A 6,493-nucleotide genomic window follows, 5' to 3' on the forward strand; every position below is an offset into this window, starting at 1 on the left:
GAGATAGTGACTTTGTATATCTGTGATTGTGTCAGTGATTAAAATATTACCCATGATACAGGAAAGAAGTGACTAAGAGTAGATCCCAAAGGGAGTAAAGCAGAACTCAATATTGAACTGAATTACATAAGCTATTCCAAATAGAAAATGCTTATCTTAATGAACACTCCCGTCCTCAGCAAAACCAGTCTACGTTGCCCAGGAACAGAGGCACAAGTATAAGAAGAAGAAGCAGACCACCCCTCAAGGAACACATGAAGATCGTCATGAAATGCGAGTGGAACATGTGTGCCAGCGTCTTCTACAGATGGAACCTTCGTGACACACGTTGCCGAACATTGCGCATGCACAAAGGGTAATTAAAGGACCCTCTTTTTCATCATCTTCTCTTTTCATTATCTTTTTTATGTTTATTTAGTTTTCATCCAAAATGGGTAATGTGAAACTAATGATGGATTCTTGCGTACATTTTTAACTATTTGCATAGATAGAACTAATATTTTATTACCTGACAAGCACCAAAGTTTACCATATTTAGGGTATATTGGACCACTGTGGTAAGTGAACTATATCACAGATTTTGATGGAATGACTTCTCTCTTTTAGATTGTAGAAGTTTAGGAAGCTCCTATGTTTCACTTACCATCCATTAACAGTGATCTTGGTCTAGATTGTTATGACGAATATGACAGGTAACAACAAACTGTTGGGAAAAGATAGTGCAGAATAGAAACCTAGATAATCCTGCAGTTATTTGTAGAATTAAATATATATATATATATATATATATATATATATATATATATATATATATATATATATATATATATATATATATATATATATATAAATGTTTGCTTTTATGATTATGTCTGACAGCCAAGAATTAACAATTGCCCTTGACATGCAAACAAAGCATGAAGTGCTGTGTTTAAGATTCTTTGTGAATGATACTGGATACTCTTGCCTTAGTATTTCCCTGCATAGTGGAAGGATGTTCAATACTCACTCTCCATATTTGTAGATACCAATATTGTAGCTTTAGTTATCTGTTGCACTGATATTATTCCTGATATGTGTTTAAAACCAACAAAAAATAGGGTAGGCAATGAAAAAACAGATATTGATGCACAGCCTAAACATTAGGGGCACTAGTCAATAAAACTTTCCCCCATATGAAGGTTATATTGAGGTTTCATGACCGCTGGCAAGGCATCAGCCGAAGACTACCATAACGGGGGCATGATTTCGAAGTCTATTCACATTCACATTGTACCGGTTCGATAGGAAGTAGGAAGGCCCACAAGCTGCGCCTTGCCAAATGTGTATCCTAGATGTTTGTTAACCTTTGCAGGAGCACTGACAGAGGTGGAGTCATTGGCAGTCATTATCAGCTGTGATGCTTCAGTTACCACCATATCATTTTTATCATTAAGCTTCATAAAGTACTATTTTTGGACAGTAGTCTATGTACCTCAAATAGACCATCAATATCAAACTGATTCTAGATACTCTTCTGTCGAAGTTTCAACCTCTCTCTGTCTGTCTCTCTTTCTCTCTGTCTGTGTCTATCTGTCTCTCTGTCTCTCTCTCTCTCTCTGTCTCTCTCTCTTTCTGTCTCTCTCTCTCCTCTCTCCATCTCCATATCTCTCTCTCCATCTCCATATCTCTCTCTCCTCTCTCCATCTCCATATCTCTCTCTCTCTCTCTCTCTCCCTCTCTCCATCTCTCTCTCTTCTTCTTCTTCTTCTACTTCTTCGTCTTCTTCTTCTTCTTCTTCTCTTCTTCTCTTCTCTTCTCTTCTCTTCTCTTCTCTTCTCTTCTCTTCTCTTCTTCTCTCTTTCTCTCTTCTCTCTTCTCTTCTTTCTCTTCTCTTCTCTTCTCTTCTCTTCTCTTCTCTTCTCTTCTCTTCTCTTTCTCTCTTCTTCTTCTTCTTCTTCTTCTTCTTCTTCTCTTTCTCTTCTCTTCTTCTTCTTCTTCTTCTTCTTCTTCTTCTTCTTCTTCTTCTTCTCCTCTTCTTCCTCTTCTCTCCTCTTCTCTCCTCTTCTCTCCTCTTCTCCCTCTTTCTCTCCTCTTCCTCTTCTCTCCTCTTCTCTCCTCTTCTCCTCCTCTCTCTTCTTCTCTTCTCTTTCTCTCCTCTTCTCTCCTCTCCTCTCTCCCTCTCCCTCTCCCTCCTCTCTCCTCTCCTCTTCTCTCCTCCTCTTCTCTCCTTTCTCTCCCTCGTCTCTCCTCTTCTCTCTCCTTCTCTCCTCTTTCTCTCCTCTTCTCTCCTCTTCTCTCCCTCTTCTCTCCTCTCTCTCTCTCTCTCTCTCTCTCTCTCTCTCTCTCTCTCTCTCTCTCTCTCTCTCTCTCTCTCTCTCTCTCTCTCTCTCTCTCTCTCTCTCTCTCTCTCTCTCTCTCTCTCTCTCTATAAAAATAAGTATTGTTTCCTTTAATCATTACCCCTCTGTTGTGTGTCATCTCTTCTTGTTAACTTTCACTTTCATCAAAATGAGATTACAATTCAGCTTATTCAGTTATTTTATCTCTTAACCACCTCATAGGGATGTTAAACAACAAAATTATCATCCAGTTATTCTCTTGTCCATGCTACATAGTATAAAACTGATTCAGCATAATCTTTATCACAATGCCAAATGACACGGAAGCTCCATCTCCTCAGATCATCTGACACTGGCAATGTTGTATCTGTTACTGGCGGGAATGCGGCTTTGCGTGTCCAACCACAGAGGAACTAGACCGTCACATCTTCTTCCATGCCTTTCACACAAAGATCAAAAGTTTAGGGACGGTGGTTCTAAAGGAAAAGAATTACCACGTGAGTGTTTGTTAGTTTGTGTTTTCTATGAATCTTCCTCTTTTTCTGATTCTTTTTCTTATATGGCATAAAAAAAAAAATTGATACAAAGGAAATTTGTTGTGGGAAGATTTTAGAGGATTAACCTTTTATTTTATTTTTTTTTTTTTTATTTATTTTTTTTTTTTTTTGTCTTTTCTGTTCTTTTCTTTTCTTTTTAATTTTATTTTTTTTATCATTTTTCATTTCTTTTCTTTACTTTTTTCCCTGGAAAGTTTTTTTTCTGTCTTTTTGTCAGTAGTGTAGAGTGTTCTGTCATTCATGCTCTTTCAGTGGCATGTTTGGGGCTATTGTACAGGGATCATCAACAGACTTTTGTTTATTTGTTGTTATACATATTACATCATTGAATTTAAAGGTCATTAAATCGTAATAGGAATTGATTTGCATCATTCAAGTCCAAATTACTACCTTGTAATTATTAAGTGTGTGATTGCTTGCATGCTCAACAGACATTATATCGGGAGTGCCCCTACCTTATAAAAACAATTATGATCAATATTTTTTTAATATCTTTTTGGATTGATTTATCCCATCTATCCTTCTCTCCTGGCAGTGCTCTCTAGACTCTCAGGATGCAACATGATCCCAGAGATCCCAGAGCCCTTCCAGTGCATGTGGGAGGATTGCAAGGTGTCCTCTTCGCCTCGCACAAAATTTCTACTGGCATGTTCAGAGCCACGTTGTGTGCTCCCGACCCCAATACCGACAAAGGCACAGTTGCTCTGGGAAGGTGAGGTTCAGTGGTATCAGGTTTAGTTCAAGGATAGAGAGTGAATAGGAGGTCATTTGCTTTTGTCAATCATTTCTCGTGATGTTTGCTGGATTATTTTGCAATATTCCTTAGTATTTTAGTGATGACTTTGGAATCAGGCAGTGGAGTTTCAGATTTTGCATGTCTTCCTCTGTCAGAAAGCAAAGGTACAGTTTTTGTACATTGAAAAGGGATGAATCGTGTTATTTTTTATATTTTAACTCCCTAAGGACAGTGCACATCCCCTGGTATTACCCCTCCTCAGAAGAAGAAATTATATATGTATAAGTATTCAAAAAGTTGAAGTATTATTATTCTCATGATTGCACAGAGGAAAATATCGGATTTCAGATATACACTTTAAATTTAATGTGTATTCAGTAACAGTGCCACCCAAATTGAGCAATCAAGTAAGATATCATAACCACAATCACACTGGTGGGCAATGCTTAAACCGTGGAAGAGTTTTCTTATATGGCCAGGAGATAGGTGTAGGCTAAAGGCCATTTTGTATGAGTATCATGGTGGGCTCTTTGATATAAGAGTGATGATAACCAGTGGTTTTATAAGGAAAGATGACCGACAACTTTGCGGCTGTATTTTTCATTTATTTAGTTAGTTAGTTACAGATGTTTTGCAAGTGAATCATCGAAAATTTTAAGGCTTGTATAGATGTCTCTCTTTTCAACTTCAGTTTATTTTCACTCCAAAATTTTCTTTTTGTGGTTTATAGTTTGCATTTGTACTCATTTGCTCTTCAGAAGTATTTCTCATTTTCAGTAATCTTATCTCGCATTATTCTGTAATATTGTGTTTTATTGTTTTATTAGTAGTTGTAGAGGTATTTTGTATTAACCAGTTCATCTATGTCCAAATCATTAGTTTTTCTTTTCTCTGTTCTTATTCTCCCCATTCTCTCTTTCCTTGTCTCCTTCTGTCCTTCTGTCTTCCATATGCTTGTTTTGGCTTCAGAACCAGAGGGTAAGAACATGAAGAAGTGTCACCATGTAAACGCTTATTATAAATTTTCACCAGCAAGCCCTTCAGCAGGTTGTCTTGACAGTGTTCACCCAGAAGATAAAGCTCAGAGACCACATGAGAAGCCACACTCAGGAGAAGCTCGTGATGTCCGAACTGGCGGCATGATCTATTCCTGCAACACCAAGCTATACGATCATTGCAGTCAGCAGATTCCATATTTGATAGTGAGTTTGTCTGTTTTGTTATTTATTTGGTAAGATCTCTTCCCTCTTTCTCTTCTTTCTTTTTCTTCCTCTTTTTTCTTCTCTTCTTTTCTTTTTGAGGGGGTTGACACTTTAGGAAGGTTGCAAAGGAAGGTGAGAGGAGAGTTGTCTTCTTCTGTTTTAACTCAGTTCTTTGTTTATTAAAAAAAAAAAGAATAATGGTTGAAGATTATTGATCTTGATAGAAACAGTTAAATATGTACATCAGTGTAGGCATTAGATACAGGGATTGATCTTAGTTTGCTACCATTCACCTTCTGGTACCTCAGTATTAATCATCTGGCATCAATACAGTAGTACCAGTAGATTCCCTGAGTCTTATTGCCATCAAGGGGATTTTTGTTATTGTTACAAATTCTGCTAAGTGAAATATATGTATGAAGATATATTAGATTATGACTGATTATAATGAGGAAGAGGAAGATTGTGGTGATTTGTGTGTGTGTGTGTGTGTGTGTGTGTGTGTAAGTGTAAGTGTAAGTGTGTGTGTGTGTGTGTGTGTGTGTGTGTGTGTGTGTGTGTGTGTGTGTGTGTGTGTGTGTAAGTGTAAGTGTAGATTTCTAATAGAGATCCTATGTTACAACCTAAGAATAATTGGAGTCCTTAGTGGTGGCACCAGAGAAGTTTGGACTCCCAAATAGTAGATCAGTACCTGGGTGCCCATGCCTAAGAATAAGAATTCTTTTTAAACAAGTGTCTTTTTGCACCCTTTCAGTGTTACACTACAAGTGCTCTCACTGCTCAAGAAAGTTCGGAACTGAGAGACTGCTAAGAGATCACCTGCGGCATCACATCAACCTATTATAACCATTATTATTATTATTATCATTATCATTATTGGCTATTGTTGTTGTTATTGTTATGATATTATCATGATCATTATTATTATTATCAATATCAGTATTAATGTTATCATAATCATGATCACTATCCTTATCATTGTAATTATAATCATTGTTGCTGCTGTTATTATATTATCTCTGTAGTTGTTATCATCATCATCATTATTATTATCAACTTTACTATGATTATCGTTGTTGCTATCATTACTGTCACTTTCATCTTATTATTGTTATCATTATTGTTATTATTTTCATTGTCATTTTTATTATTATTGCTATTATTATTATCTTTATCATTGTTTTATTTGGAATTTTCATAATTTTTCTTTTGGCATTGTTAAAAGAAGAAGTTATTCTAGTTATTAAAATAATAATTATCATTATCTTTATTATCATTACTATTATTACTACTATCATCATTATTATTATTGTCATTATTATTTTCATTATTTTTATTACTATTATTATTATTATTATCATTATTATTATTGTTATTATTATTATTATTATTATTATTATTATTATTATTATTATTATTAATATTATTATTATTATTATTATTATTATTATTATTATTATTACTATTATTATTATTATCATTATTATCAATATTATTATTATTATCATTATTATTATTATTATTGTTATTATTATTATTATTATTATTATTATTATTATTATCATTATTATTATCATTACTATTATTATTATCATCATCATCATCATCATCATTATCATTATTATTGCTACTATTATCATTCTTATAATCATTATCATTATTATCATTATCTTGGTT

The sequence above is a fragment of the Penaeus vannamei genome, chromosome 41 (assembly GCF_042767895.1).
Source record: "Penaeus vannamei isolate JL-2024 chromosome 41, ASM4276789v1, whole genome shotgun sequence".
In the NCBI taxonomy this organism is placed as follows: domain Eukaryota; kingdom Metazoa; phylum Arthropoda; class Malacostraca; order Decapoda; family Penaeidae; genus Penaeus; species Penaeus vannamei.